This window comes from Aptenodytes patagonicus, chromosome 8 (genome assembly GCF_965638725.1).
Source record: "Aptenodytes patagonicus chromosome 8, bAptPat1.pri.cur, whole genome shotgun sequence".
Lineage (NCBI taxonomy): Eukaryota > Metazoa > Chordata > Aves > Sphenisciformes > Spheniscidae > Aptenodytes > Aptenodytes patagonicus.
Genome location: NC_134956.1, coordinates 1,893,088 through 1,910,117, shown reverse-complemented (window position 1 = coordinate 1,910,117; position 17,030 = coordinate 1,893,088).

Below are 17,030 nucleotides of genomic sequence, written 5' to 3'. Positions count from 1 at the left end.
GCCTTCAGAGTTCTCCAGCGAATGGGTAATCAAAGGAGACTGCAGACACTCCTTCTCTGGAGAGTTTAAGTTTAAATAAAACAACTATCAAGAACAGTCTAGGTTTACCTTATCCTCATTTGCATGGCAAGGTGGACTAAATGATCATTCATGGTCCCTATAGTCCTAGTATTTATATATAGTCTAACATAGATTATCTAAAATTACAATTCTGGAACCCCAGCAGAAATTCATGGTTCATGGAAAGGAAGATAAATGCAAATCAACACGGAAAAATAATGAAGATTGTATTACATTAATCCTAAGTAAGTGAAGGAAAGGCCATTCAAAATAAGAACTTGATGTAGCAGCACTGTGGAGATCAGGGGCTGCTGACACATACTTTGGCTTTACCATTCTGAAGAGGACACAAATCCTTCCTGAAATATAATGAAAAGATATCAGGTAAATAGAACCCTCATGCAATAAATACCACCTGGCTCTTTTATAGCGCTCTTCACCAGGTTTCAAAGCATTTAGTAGAGTACATCAAGTCTCACTAAGGGTGCTGGCACTATGTGGGCTAGGTATTGCACTCCAGATGCATCTGCAGAGTCTGAACTTTCTCTAACCTTAAAAAAGACACAATAAACTGATTATCAGAATAATTCTAAGATTCAAAGAACAACAAATACCAATCCATCTTCCTAGCTTTCTAAATATCTTGTAATTAGGATTTGTTTCTTGCATGTTTTTACAGCTGATCTGAACACTAATCAGGAAGAGGCAGGGGATACTATCTGCGTAATATGCAAGGCTGATTAACTCAAGCACCAGATTTTATTGGCATGGGCCATACCACAGCAACAATGAATGCTTCACTTACGCTGGTGATTGTCATTGTGCGTTTGAATGGCATGCAGGGAAATGTCCTCATTATAAATAACTTACCAAAAAGCTGAAGTAAGTTATCCCCAGAAGGCTTGTAAATTTGCCAGCAGTGCAAAAAAGCACAAAGTTAAATTGCAGTTCAACAACTCCACAGGTAACATTATTTACAAACTATTAATTTGTTTGCTATCTTGCTAACCTAACTGAATGGGGGGGGGGGGGGGGGAGGGGGGTATATCTTCTTGTAGATTGCCAAAAGGTTGTGCCACCTGAAGAAAAGTTCTCTCTAGCCATTATTCAAATGATGCCTGTGAATAAAGCTGGTTAACACCAGTTCTTCCCTCTTTCCAGTGAGGACCCCGGCTACCCTATCACCATATGGCGGAACAGGGTAGGCTCATCAGACATCTCTGCATTGCTGCCTAAGATTGTGTTGCAATACCTACATCGACATGTACATGGATTCAATTCTTTACTTGCTATGATGTAGCCTTACATCTCACCAATTTGCCAAATCCAATATACAATAATGCCATGCCTTCTAGAATAGAGGACATGGCCTATATTCCTACAGTCTAAGATTTACTTCTAAAAACACTTATAGAAGTGGGATATTTAACTATTTCATATCTCAAGGTCACAGCATTTATTTTGCAACACTTTTCATCAACTACTCCAGAATTTTAAAAATATTTTTTAACATTTTCTTCATATTATCATTTCTATGCAATGCTCTAAAGGCTTATTTGGTGAGATTCCAACCTGGAAGTTTTATCACTGACTTACAGTGAGCCAGAATTTTACCCTTCATTTAAGGTTACTTTATCTGTGCACATGTATTTACAATGTCCACGTGGGAAGCAAATAATTTCTGTCAGGGTCTTTCTCAGCAGCTCTCCCCACTATCGGAATTATTTTCAAGGTTAACACTGATAACGATTCCAGGTTAGAACTGTTCACAGTGTCTGCCGGGAAAAGTCCTGCTTTAGAGCTCATAGTTTTGCTCATGTTTCCACAATGTCCTCTGCTGCCTGCCAATTGCTTTGTATGACACAGATTTATATGTGAGGATGATAATAACAAGTCTAATGTGTCACACTGTGTCACACTTGATGCATGTGTGCTGCACAATCAGACATTCAGATTTCTGCTAGGGATTTGTCAGCAAAAATTACAGGGGTTCCAAGGATATAATTCTATGTCACATTGGGTCACATCCAGGTGTCCCACAGACACATATGTACCAGTCATTGGAACATAATGCTGACATCCAAGGTGATAGATTCACGTGGGCCAGTGTAGCACAATACAGATACAACTTTCCACAGTATCACATCCATGAAAGTCATATGTGGAGGGGAGACTGCTCTTTGTAAGAGGGACGTCTAATCAAGCAGCTCTTACTTATCTTTTGGCAGATAGCTCACGTGGAATGTCGGTAACCAATCTTGAATAATGCTACACGTGTTTGCCCTATTCTGGGAAGAATTTTGCATTTCCGTTCAGATTAACCCCCACAAAAATTCTGCTGAAGGATAGCTAACATGGAATTGTTATCCAACAGTAAACACTGTCTTTCTCAGCTCTAAATTCAGAGCCAAACTTCTGTAACCCTGCCTCCTACTCCTTCCCACTGTCACCTTCATTCTGATGGGAAAGCTGCGCATTTCCAGCATCAGCCTGTGCACTTAACTTGTGAAACAGGCTGGACATACAGTCATCCTGACTACTAAATTTTAAATACCTGTAAATAGTTTACCTATATCTCCTCTTTTTAATAAACCAAATTGGGGAAAACACTCCAATTACATCCTCATTAGATTAATAGCATTAAACTCTCCCACCAGACACTTTGGATTCATTTTAATTACTTTTCTCCCCTTTAGGCAGACACTTTATTCTGCAGACAACGCTGCCAAAATCTTTATGTTGTTACCATTCTTAGATTTTTCTGTTTTTTTACTGCTCTAGTGTTGTCCTTTCATCCAAACGGGAAAAAAAAAAAAATCCACAGACAAAACACAAAAATCCACACACCTCATCCTTTCTAGATCACTGCAACAATGAAATGACGTTAGGTCAAAGAACTGTTATGTAACTGTAGTGCTTGTTTTGATTTTCTGGGCCATACAGTGGCCTGAAGTAATCTCCATCTGGAAGGCTTCCTCACTCTCCTGATGCATGTGTACACACAGACACACACGCGCACAACCTGAACGCATTATGGTACAAACAGTAATATTAAACTGGGAGGGAATACTCTTGCGGAGTCTGCACTATAATCTTTACTGTCTAGATGGCATCTTCCAGGACCATGAGAGAGACAGCACTAGCAGCAAACTCTGTGCAAGTCCAGGAAGCTGCTACAGACCCACTTTGCAGATCACTGCCAGCTTTAGGAACTTGCCCACCACCTCATAACCAAGCAATGCCACTTCATTGACTACTTATAGTAAGAATACAGTAAGAATAAAATGATAAAAAGACTACCATTTAAAGAAATTATTTTACTGCCTAAATCTAACAGGAGAAATACTATGTTTTCGATAATGACATTGGTACTAGCTACACACTAAGCTTTGAGTAGCTCTGTTCCTCTCATTACTTCACTATATTGCTTTATTCTTGTCTAGTTATAATTGCCTACATTTTAAAAAATAATAATAGTAAAATTTTGTCATGCTTTTTCCCTGTTGTCCACCAGATAGCAATTTTCTGCTAGATTAAACATCTCAAAATCCTTCAGGAATATGTACATACCAACTAATTATTTGAAAAAAAGCTTTGTTGTTTGGGCTTTGAACATAGCAGGAGGCTTTTGAATTACAGACTGAAATTTTTTGCAGTTAAGTAATTTCCATATGGATCTCTCTCTCTTCTCAAAGCCCTGATCTAGTATATAACAGCAGTATGCTAAAAAGTTTATGCATTTGAGTAGAAAATCTTTAAATGGAACTATTTAACTAGGCATAATTTTAGATACGTATTTAAGTTCTTTGATGAATCAGGCACAAGATTTTCAGTTTCTTTTGGTTTTTTCCACTGGAAAAATCTAAATAAATGGGGAAGAAGAAAGCAGAAAGTAAACACATGTACCAGGAGTTTATCCCAAATAACAAATTTTGATACTTAAATAACTCAATACTTAAATATCATTGGGAAGCCTGTCATATATCAGATTAAGAAACATTTTCACTTAAAATACATAATGCTGCTAATGCAATGTACACAGTGGAATCAGATTCCCATTTACGTGGGTAATGAACTGTATTGTATTAACAGTAAAATACTTCCAAATGTGATGCAAATAAGAACAACTCTTTTGTATAAAACACCAACTTCCACATTCAACTCCAAGAAGTCAGCCTCAGAAACATCAGCATTAGACTTACGGCATTGCCCTAGTAAGCGTGCCTGGCTGAGCTGCAGTAAATGATTCTTGATCTGCAAGGTTCTTAGCAGTGATATGCTCACATGCTTGTCAGTGCAGATTGTCAAAAACTGGCATGTTTCTTCTCTTTCTGAGCCCTACATTGCTCTTCTCATGCACAACTCATCATTAGGAAAGGGGAATTTTGACCGATTCTTGGAAGTGTACTCAAATGTTCAGATGTGCTAGAAAGTAGAATTAGTCTTACTATTTTAAAGTTTAAACAGATGCTGGTTTATTGACCGTTGACTTGCAACAACTTTCCTCAATAGCTTTAATCTTTTAACATTGTAGGCAAATTATTTTCTATGGAAAGCTAGCAATGTATCTCTGGGAGTTGAAGAGAGCTGTGTATCACAGACTACATCACTGTATGACTACTAGCCTTATGTTAGTATTTTCCATTAACATGCTTTCTCTTCAGTGTGATAGTGTCATAGACCGTGCAATGAACTCAGCTCAAACACAGGTTTTATTTTCAGCTCTGCCACTTGTCTGAGAGGGTCCTTGGGCAAATAATTTCTCTGTGTACTTCAACTTTCCCAATGATGAGATGAGGTTAACAATTCTGATTTACATCACACATGGATTCTCAACAAGAGTTCAAAATAGTTTGAACAGTTCCATATTAAGCACTAAAATAGTGGTGTGGGCTCCAGAAACAACCACTCTTTCCCTCCTTTCTTCTACTTTCTTCTCCACACAAAAATACAAACAAATAGTCCTCAGTTGAAAAGTTTATAAGTTTTAATGTTTCAAAAAATGTAATTTACAGAATATAAAAACATTAAAGTTTATGTTATGGAGAGGGCAAATAATAGTATAAAACAGTAGCAAAATGATGGTCTGTAAAGTGTAACATAGCGATAAAGGAGGGAGAAAGAACCAGTTCCATGATGGATCATGAGTTAAATCTAGTTGTTCTCCCTGGGGACACCTTTCTGCAAACTTAATCAAAGGGAGTACTAGAACATACACTGTTTTACGAGCTTGGTAAGCCGAGTGAAGAGATGTCAAGAGCCATATTGTAATGGAGGCAAACGAAACATGCTTTAATGCCTAAGACTTATGTCTTAGCTCGCTTTGGACACTTGTTAAATGAGTTCTCATGGTTTAATGTTCAAATCATTTTCCATTAAATGGTAAATTAGAAGCTATTTATGAACCTTGAATAAATAAATGCTTCTGCATTTTAACAAGTGACCATGATCCAAGGCACATGCAAATTCAGCAGCTGCAGGCAATCAAGGCACCACTATGCCAAGAATGAACTTGTCTTTTTGCACATGTAAACCCATATAATGAAACTTAGTCACCAAATGTATCCACAGATTTGCATAGTCATACTAATCAAGACATGCTGATAAAAAGGACTAAAACTGTTATTCAGAGGCATTTATATATGAGCAGTTGTACAGTCACAAAATTACAAGATCCAGTCTCTGTGCGAGGGGCATGCTCCTTCTGTTGGAGCCACAAGTTTATCAGCTACTCTAGATATGGCACTTCCCTTAATTCCGTCACTTACAAAGAAAGTACAGATTTCTAGATGTGCTTTGTTAGTTCTGGACTGTAACATTGGAATTCCAAAATGCAAAAGAAACCACCACCCCAAAACACTGGAAAATTGCTGCTAAAAGTTTCGAAGAGCAAGTAGTGGCCAAGCAATACATGCTAAGAGCTTATCTGAAAGTACAGACATTAAGGCAACTGTAAGGTATGCTGAATTAGATGCCTGAGCAACAGGCTAATCAAGACAACAAACGCGTTCATATAAATAGGTGATTATTTAGTAACTCATAAGAGGTACAAGTACACCTTTACAATATATACACAGAAGCTGAAGTACTCAAAGAACAGTGACTTAGAAATTACCTGTTCTCAGAGAACAACAAAATTCCTAAAGCTCATTGGCACTGAAAAATATTCTAAGTTAGCAGTAGTTCTTATGGCTTGAATTCAGCTGCATATACTGTGCTGTGTTTCTGAGCAGCTGCAGGTGCTGGAAAAAATATTCACTTTAAATATTTTATTTATCTGGAATGAAACAACCTAAAAAATTAATAGCAGGCTTGGTACAGTCCTATCTATTCATGTAGATGGAATGAGAGAAATTTATAACAACTCAGGAGAACTCCTGAAGCACCACTGAACAGTGCAATACATTAGACTTGGCGTCAAAGAAACTTTATGGCCAAATTCCAGCAGCAAAACAGATGTTCTTGACTCACACAAAAATATACCACATTAACCTGAAAAGGAAGATGACCCAGAATTTAAGACAACTTCCAATTTTTACGTTAAACTACTTAGAGGAAACCTTCCTCTCCCTCCTTGCTGTCTCCTCCCAGAGTTTTATTCCACACATCCAGGCTGTCATAAAAATGGGAGATGAAGACTGTTAACATTATTTCCTTTGCTAGTCTCACTATGTTATGCAAACCTACTTATGAAGTAAAAGCTGTCTTCTGCTTCTCTGTATTTCATTTTAATGCATTGCTCAACACCTTCTCTACTGTGCTTATGAGGCTACTTCTGAGAAGCTGTGAATTTATTTTACTTTCAAAGGTTTTTGCTTTCTTATATACTACTTTTACCTAAACAACAATTCTTTAAGAACTCTCTTTAAGAGAATGTTTCTTCCCACTCTCATCAAAGATTAATTCCAACTATTTCTAAATTTTGGCTTTTTAGTCTTTAACCGGAACTCCTCCAATTCTCCAGAAGCCTAAAAGTCTTCATATAGTAAGCCTAAGAGGCAAAAAGCTTTGCTTTCTCTTGCTGAATTTCATTTGTAAAAATGTGAACTGTACAACTAGATGTTCATGTTTTATATAATGGTTTACCAAATCCTACGAAGAAACTGTTTTTTGTGAGTGGTCTACCAATACCAAAACTTCAAAGTTGAGACTACTGTTTTTAAAAAAGCCAAGACTGAAACTTATGTGAAACCACAGCAAGTGGTACATTTGTAACACGTGATGTCAAACTGCTTACTATGGGGTTTCCAAATAGCCCGAAACAGTGGTTGATGCTGATCGCCACTGGGATCACCACAAAGCTCATTGTAGTAAGACACAATTACGTAATTCCAAGCTCACAGAATTTCAATGATGTTTCATTTTGCTGACTAACATTAACAGCTTGCTTTCTGCTGCTGACTTTCATTTCTAAAACCATGACTGCCTGAAGACCTGGCTTTTACTGCTGGAATTGTTTCATTAGAAGAAAGGCTTCACCTTGAAGATTATTTGGCAAGAAGAGCAGGAAATAAATATTTAAGGTCCTATTCAACAGTGGGTTCTATACATAAACTGGCTTATTTTATTGCTGAAACCAAAGAGATTTTATTCACGATAGCAATCGCTAATCATAACAGCAGGATGCTATTCAAAGATAAGCCTACGTGCAAAAGCCAGAATGAATTCTGACACATTTACAACAGTGTTCTCAAAAGGCATACTGCTCTATAATTCTGCCTGCTTTGTTGCAGAGCACATTTAATGACTTCAAAATGACATCTGACAGATTTCATGAAAATATGGGTACATCACAGTACACAGTCCAACTGTATCAAAATAACTACACTTACACATACTGGGTGAATCAGCAGAAAGACAACAGCCGAATCATACAGAAAGTTTCCTTTGGCAAAATGTTAAGCTCATTTATTGGTGTCTAAATGACAAGGTGTAGTTGTTGAACAAGGTTGCAGAGATATTTGAATAAATCTGAAGAATGTGAAGCCATCATTCTTGGTCTGTAAGAGCATTATTACGCAAATTAAATGCTACTTGCCAGGAAGCCCTGAACTTACAGGGTTGGAAATCAAGTGCTCATATGTCATTAGATCAGCTCACAGGCTAAGTCAGAGGGAAGAGTGCTGCTGACAGACATGGCAAGAGCAATGCACAAAAGGATGCGTATCTGCATATACAAAGATGTTGACTCCAGGTAGGAGGCCAGACATAGGTATAATAGATATAAAAAGCCTGCACAGTTTAGTTTTGAAGGAAGATAGTTCACTTTAAAGGTTTCCTGAAATAGCACAATTTTTATCTAAGTTACATATCTGAAGTTCACAGATTCCAAATATCTGATGTTCCAAAGTTACATTCAAAACTATGGCTCAGTATATTTTCCAAATACCCAAATACACTGCCTCTCCCTGCCCCTCCATCCCCACACCCCCATTTAGGAGGAAAGCTTATCTGTCCAGTGCTTTCTACACACACCTACTTCTGTGACTTGCTGCTGGAACTGGGATTCTTCTAATGCCTCTTGGGAAATACTAATTGGAAAACACCTGATGTATTTTCACACTACTTTTAACGTCTTGAGGAACAATAGTTTCTCTTACATCAACCCTATTACTTGATAAGTCATTGCATTGCAGGTATATTTATACTTTCTCCCAGCTCAGGAAAAAGGGTCGGTCTAAGTACTGCTCTAAGGATGGCTGTTACCAGCACATACCCATCCGTATATGCTGGGTAATTCACTGATTCAAGGACACAAATAACTTAAGTAAGACCTGTTCCTAAATAGCAACTGAACCAGAGAGAGTGATTTACACCATCACTACCTAGAAAACAAAACCATGATTTGCTAAGTCAGGTCATGAAAAAAAATAAGGAACAGCTACACAATACTTGCACCATGATTCACGGTGACCGTCACCCAGAGTGGGTACAGTCTGGAATGGTGATGACAGCAGTACCAGCTGAGTAAGGGTAGAGACCTCAGACTGACGGGGGACTAAGCAGCTTCGTGCCAGGGAGATAAAGACCAATTTGTAAAGATGTTACACTATTAACATTACTTGGAGAGGAACTGAAGACAACATACAGGATTTTATTCTACGTAACTGGCAGGTGTAAGTAGTAAGTAGTTTGAAAAGGTATTTTAGATAAGAGCAATGTAATAGACAAGATGTATTTAACAATGTAAATGAGAATACAGACACTTTAACTGATTTCGGAATTAAGGTGTAAACTTATTTTAATAACAGGAAGTAGCTTGTTTAATCTCATCTGACCTTATTAGGGGAGAATATATTCCTTCCTGGCACATGGTCTTTCCCTTGAACCCAGGAAAGAAACATTATCACAGACTTCACTGCATAGTAATAATCACCTCAAAATTATGACAAGCCTGGGTAATTTTATGACAAAGTAAAATAAGTTTATGGCAATGTTATGGCAGGGTCTTCTCTTGCTTGATGCATGAAATAAGATTAGATGACATAGAACATGAAATTCATCTTATTGTCTAGGACTGTTATTTTAACAATGTTGTGCGCTATAACCTCATCTCATCTATTAGGTACCTAATTATGGCTCATACGAGCTATAATTACATACAAGCCATGAGCCTCAGCACTGATTTTAAATATGTATATTACTAACAGTTCCAAGAAACATTCAGCATTATACGGCCTTCAAAAAAAAAAAAAAAAGAGAGAGAAAAAAAAGAAGCTTTCTATTTTACAATGCACAACTTTCATACTAAAATTGAAGGACTGATTTGCAGGAAAAGATTAGACCTCTATTACTAATAACATATAATATAGATTATTTGATATTAAAAAATAAAAGCTCACTGCCCACCACTGTTAGCGTGGGAGAGAACAGTTCTTTCAGAGAGGCTAACTGTGGAATGGCAAGAGGAAAGGCAAACTGTAGAGAAACGCTTTTAATTCCAAGTAAGGGCCAGGAAAAAAAAATCTTACTTGTCTAATGTTATGTTTCAAAACAGATTGACTGACACAGAATACCATGGGAAGCAGGACCTTCTGTAAGAACAGGCAGAAGATATGCCAAGTTACTTTAGAGTAGATTGTTACTCCGAAGGAGTACTCCATGTGTTTTCACACGTTTTTCCCTGTTGTTTCCTTCACTGTTTTAACCACAGTGATCCAACTATGAAGTACCTTCCTATGTTTTCATCATGCACCTCAACTGTAGAAACATTAAACAACAGACCTGCCTTGGGTGGTAAATCTCTAAGCCTTCCATTTCCCCTCCCCATCTCAAAATGGCCCTTATTCTTAACAGGATTTAGTTGTGCTTAATTACCTCAGCAGGCATAAGAAATGAAATGCCTGTCTGTTTTTTAGAACTTCTTCCTAGGTGCAAAATATATTGTGTTAAGGAGGACTGAAAGTGCTGTGTGCTTTTCACAGGAATATTACTTGCAAGCATATGTTTGACTAAAAAAAATAAAGCGCTGAAAAGAATTCCAGACAGACAATATTGGAAGCAAAAATCTTAAGACGGAGATCATTTTCCTAAAATTACAAAAAAATCTGAATTAAAAAAATGAAAACACACAATTCCAAGCAGATAAGATATTATTATTTTAATAGTCAGTAAATGTAAGTCAATCATTTTCATACTGAACTGGCATTTCTGTTCATTTTAATATAGAGGATATTGCAATTTAATACCAATTATTATTATTATTACCACCACCACTAACTTTGGGAGCCTACATAGATGCAGTAAAGTGAGTGGTATTAGATTCCACTTCCTGCATATCAACAGAATTGTTAACTACATGTGAATCACACAATACTTAAACATCATTTTTAAGCATCAAGTAACCACAGTTCCTTTAAAAATAGATGGACTATGAAATAAGCACATTAAAAATACGGTTACTCATTGAAGTTGGGAAGAACCACCCACCAGCTGAAAAGAGCATGGTTTGACTTTCAGATTCCAGGTCAAGTCTATGATATATATTTTCTTACGTAAGCTTAACACATTTGCTATAGTGTTGGTGGCATATGAGGATTTAAGATTATTAGTAGTGCTACTTTCTAAAAAAGAAAATTCAAACCTTTTAAGTGGAAACCTCACTCATCTTTCAGCTTTACTTCCATTATGTTTGTGGGTTGTTTTCTGTGTTTTTTTAACAGACATGGAACTTACTAGGTACATGCAACAGAAAACATAAGAAGGAATAGAAGCCTCATTTGCACACGTTTTGGTACATTTGGCACATTAGGCTTTAGCAAAACAGAAAGCTTGAATTACCCTTTTCTGATGTTATATCATTCTCTAGTCTTTGCCCTTAAACAATATATACACGTTCTGTAAGGAACCCAACTGGGGAACAGTTGGGGGAAGTTGGTTTTGTTTTCTTCTTCTTTTGACAAACATTCGATTTATAGTTCCATCTATACATTACAAAAAAGTCCCAAGAAGATCAAGCAAGTTGCACAGGCCAGTTTTCCCATTTTCGTTATCTAAGCTGGATTGCTACTCCTACGAAAAGTATTCAGAACCCACCATGCAGAACAACAACTTCTTTTGGTGAGAAATCATGGGATTTGATCAGGGCAACACCAACAACTGGCTACACACTAATCTATTGCAGAATATGCTGTACATGTGTAATGAATGGCACTTCAGAACGGGAAGCAATCAAAGAAGTTCTTTGTACGGTCAGTAAGTTGATGACATTGAATCCACTCTGTACAAATTGATTAGTCAGGTTGAATGAGGCATGTTGGTAATAGGGAAGGGCTGATGCTGTACCAAAATCTACTTAAAATACTGCCTCATATTAGTTTAACAAAAGCTAGAGGTAAAAATATCAGTAAACTGTCATTTCTCTGCCCAAGAGGCAACGTAGTACTCTCAACAGAATCAGCCCTAGGAAACACAGGCTCTTTTATGGACTCTGAACTTCGAGATTCGTGTACCACATTTATTTATCATCATTCTCCTAACCAAAATGAAAAGGTGGAGGAAGAATTTGATTTTTATATAGTTTTGCACTTACTGAGGTTTGCAGGTGCAAACGTGAGCAGCATTATCCCACAGACTAAGTGCAGTCCCTTTGCTCTCCACATTAAGTTGTCCAGACATAGACCAGCTAACAAACAAATAAAGCAATAAATGCAAGTTCAGATTTTGCAAAATTTCTTTTTGAAAATGGAAATAAATCTTAACACTTTTCAATTGTCAACATTTAAAAAAAGAAACACACGAATTCTGCACATGGTTGGCAAAGCCAAAGGCTGCAACATTTGCAGAGGCACAAGCAAAGCAGTGGCTTAGGGGTGGGGGGTTCCTGCACTTAGCAGGGGAACCATTACTAAGACAAAAAAAAAAAAAAAAAGAGCTTTATGTCCATGGAACTACGGTACATTCTTGGAGGGGGGAAAAAAAAAATCTGCATTCACATATAGATCTTTGTGGTTTGTGATACAGAGGGAATATATGAGCCTAGCAGAAAATATCCTAGGCTTTGCATGACTATCTTCCCCTTTGAATAAATTCTATAACTGCCACATTTTCAGTTGAAGAATGTGAGGAAAAAGTTTTGATATCCAAGGCATTGTTTTGCACACTGGAGGTCACAAAGACTATTTGGTTTAATCTGGAGTGTGCATTACAGTGTTCTGTGACCTTAAAACTCAGCACCATGCATAATGCTACCTTTACCTTGTTCTTAATGCTGGCATTTTGTACTATGTTACTGCAATTCTAAATTCAAAAGTCAAACGAAAGCGTGGTCTATACCTGACTGCTTTTAAAAGCATACTCAGTAAAGCTGGAAGAAAAATGAAATTGCTGTATCATGTTTCATGTCTAAACTACGTTCCCCTCCCCTCCCCCAAGATAGCTCTGGGTAAATTATTAATAATTCAATTAAATAATTTTAGAGTGGTAGCAACTATTATCTACTACTTCAATATCTCAATTCATTGATCTCTTCCAGCCAAAGAAGGAAGTGGAATCTCATATCAGAGAGGCAAAGAAAAATCACACATGTTCACATTTTTGTAGTAGGGGGGGAATATGGAAACTATAGCAATGGTAATAACCTGTGTAACATGCAGATTATGAGAGTCCCAGCATGTTATAGTGCATGCTCCATGAAGGCAGCATGCCCAGAACTAAGTAGTCAGCCACCAAAAAAACCCCAACCCCCCCCCCCCCAACACTCTAGTTGACCTTTAAACATCTCCAGTAGACCAATATTTCTACAATGCTATCAAAATAATCCTTCAATTCAGCTGCTTATTTGGAATCAAATCCTGGCATTCCAAGGAGGATGTTTAGCCTTAAATGTTTGAGTACTTGCTGAAAATATTTCTTTGTCTGGTAATTTTATTCATTTTCCTCTCATGCAAGAAACAGTTGGCAGTGAGAATGAACCAGCTGGGGTCAGATGCTCAGGACAACAGATTTCTTTTTCCTCCTTAAGAAGAAAGTGCTAGAATTGAAGGCCATTTATTTCTATTGGCCAATCTTAAACCGGCATAAAATAAAATATTAATCTAGCAAATGAACGAATCCCCAAAGTACCACCAGGGCCTGGCCACGAGCTTCAAATCCAAAGATGACTGGTTAGTCACAATGAAAGACAGAGAGTTGTGAAGAGAAAATTATGTGGAGAGAATAACGTACATTCAGTCCCTCACATTACAGTTTGAATTCTAGTACTATACATAGACTGCAGTCTTTTTTGCAGCTGAAAGGTAAGGAGGTTTGTATACGTACCCATCTACAATTACAATAGTCGGTATTTGTTCGGGAACTTATCATCTAGTCAGTCACAGCTTAAGCTGTTGACTTTTTACCTCACTGTGGTCAGATTCACACCCTAGCTCCTTTGTTTATGGGGGCTGTTAGCAGTTTCCAAGTTTTCTGCTGTCCTCCAGAATGCAAAGAATAGAAAAATCACACCTTGCCTGTGATAATTCCCCTGATTCAGCCAAAATAGCTAGATCTAAAGCTCTTTAGAACGCGTCTTTAGTCATGTACCTGGTAGATAAGTATTTTACACATTAAGATCAACCTGCTATTGCTGCACAGTGTATAACAACAAAAGAAAACCAATAGAACTGTACCATTTCCCTGATGTCTTTGACAAATAATTTTTCTACAAACATGCAATACAAAGAGCCACTGAATAAAGAACCAAAATATAATCCAACTTAATTATTTCAAAACATTCTCCAGAGGAGAATACAAAACCAATGTTTACAATCAAATGGAAGTTAGATGAGCCTGTGTGTGAATTTTGAAGGACACTGAGAATATCAGAAGCAACCAATGAAATTATAAGGCTACCGGTATCATGAGAGCAAACACAGACTTTGTCAGAGACCAGCCCATGCCTCCTCCTTCCTTCCCCATTGCTAGGTGGTGTGCAAACACAGAAATGGGAAACACATCAGGCAAGTAGTGGACTACATAAAGAATAGCAAGCAATTGAGCGATGGCACATGCTTCAGCCTGGAAATCTGTAATAAAGGTTGATATAGTACTCCAATCTCTCGGTTCCTTAACAAGTTCATCGATTACAGCCGTGCTGCTTCTACCATGCCAGATCCCTAGGAAACAGAAGTTCGCAAATGACTGTAGTGGTTTACTGTTTTAGTCATAGAAAACCAAGGAAATTTCATTTAATAAATGTGCATGTCTCTGAGAATATAGAAAAATCTGTGGAGCTCAAAGCTCACGAGTTCAGAAATGCAGGGTAAGCGCTACCTTGCGTTATTCATTGCTAAGTAGCAAGACCAATTCAAATTATTTTTTTCCTGTGTAACATCATGTTTGCTTCCACAAAGAATTGCTCTTTTTTCCTGTAGCTCAAACTTACTTTCAATTTACTCCATTCCTTTTTGTTCTCCTACTTCTTTTGTTCAAGTTCATTCTTTTCCACTTGATACTGGTTTTCTGCCTGCCATTGTTGCAGATTTTATTGTTAATAATAAGCAAACACTCCAAGTAACAATGAAATCCATTCAGTGATGCAGAACACTTGTAAGATGTAAATTACTGACTTTATTCTTTACTCATTTAACTTGTACCATTCATGAAGCTTTGTCTCATTAAATTTCCAGTTTTCCACAACTGATTCTATTTATACGTTGCATGGTAGCTACTGCACTGGATATTGCTACTTTATTCCACTGTCTTTTTCTGTTCACAAACTACATTATAATCAAATTCTATCTTCTCTATTTGGGATGAAGAGAAACTCTATTGGTACCTGATTTCCTGCAGATTTGATCCTCGTGGAAGACTGCAAACTCTCACTAAAGATTTTCATACAAATTGGGCATTCGTAAAGGACTGTGTCTTTGTGGGTTATCTAGAAGCTAACAAAGGATGAGCTTACACAGCACTGAAAATAGAATTCTAAAGTTTTCTTTACACAGGGATTAAGTTTTGCAAAACTCATGTCAACTTAATTATCCTTTAGATAATTCTAAATAATAGATTCTATTATGTAATTGGATGGGATCAGGCTCCAAATTAAAACAGTAAGTGGAAGCAAAGAGACACAGGGACAGAGTGGCTGAAAATGCCTCCTTTCTTTAGAGAACCGGGCTAGAAATGTCACTACTATTATTCTGAAGCTCCCCCCAGATACAATTTATCCCCACATCAGGGTAAAGATCAAATACGCGTAGGAACAATCATGAAGTAATGAGACCAAATTGTCTTTAATAGCTATGTTTGTGCTCACAGTGACTTGAATCAAACTCTGTGTGGCAGAAGAGTTCAAGTGTGGATCTCTGTTGGTAGAAGCTGGATTGTAATACTGAAACTCAAGGCTTCTTAGTATTTTTCTAATTATAGGTTTGATCCAACGTCCATTAAAGGCAGGCTAACTGGCTTTTACAGCAAAAATAATTGGAAACAGCCTTTACCACCGATTTTTGAAATAGTTAAAGAAGTTCATAGAAATAGCACTTTTAGTGAGTAAATTTGTTAAGTACTTCAAATAAGCTTTGCCTCAGACTGTCCAATGGATTGTTACCTTATTAGCAACCTTTTGTGAGAGGTAGTTTCTTTGTTACCTTAATACATTTTGAAAAATAACTCTTTTAGTGCCTCTTCTATTTATGACTCACTCATAATAACACAAGTGACTCATGCTGTCAAATTACAAGTTATTACTTTAGAAAATGAGTTTTTTCCTTTCCTTTTGGGTAAAATATGACAATTTTCATTATTTTGTTAAGGGCAGTTTCTCACTACTTAACAGGTTCTCAGAATTTTATTTTCGAAGTAAAGCATATGTCACAAAAGACAAAAGCATCTCCCACCTCTTGTCTCTTACAAAGATGTATACATTTGATACAGAACAATTATTTAAAACTAGTTCCAGAACTTCAGAGGTTGTTTATCAGTAAATTGTATTTCAGTCATCAGATTTGATCTAGACAATTCTGCCTTTTTTTTTTTTTTTTTTTTTTAAAAAAGATGGTCACTGTAAGCTCTTAACAGGTGTTGGCCTAAAATTAATTCCTAGGGATACTGTTGTTACAGCCAAAGACTCAAGTCCTGTGTTTGCAGTGATTTCTGGTCTGCCTCTCCAGTAAGGTTATGTGGTGCTTTTACATACAAAACGTGAAAGGATGTCCCTAGCTGGGAACTGGCTTGCACAATTGGGAATGGAATATTTCCCGGGTCAGAGAACACTGTGGAGCTTTTTGTTTCCTGATAGCATAGACAGTCTCTCTGGCCTTCTCTCCTCCCTGCCCCATTTTTTTCCATGATGAAAGCAGAACATTCCACACACAAAAGGAATTTCTGTACTACTGTACATACTGTAGTGTTTCATTGTTTTTGTTATTGCAGATATGCCTAGTGATTCTAGAAGTCCTGAAAGTACAGGTCCTGAAAGCTCAGCTGACTTGCTTTCATGTGTGGAAGCTGTTGCATCCTGATGATTTCCTCCAATTACAATCCCAGAC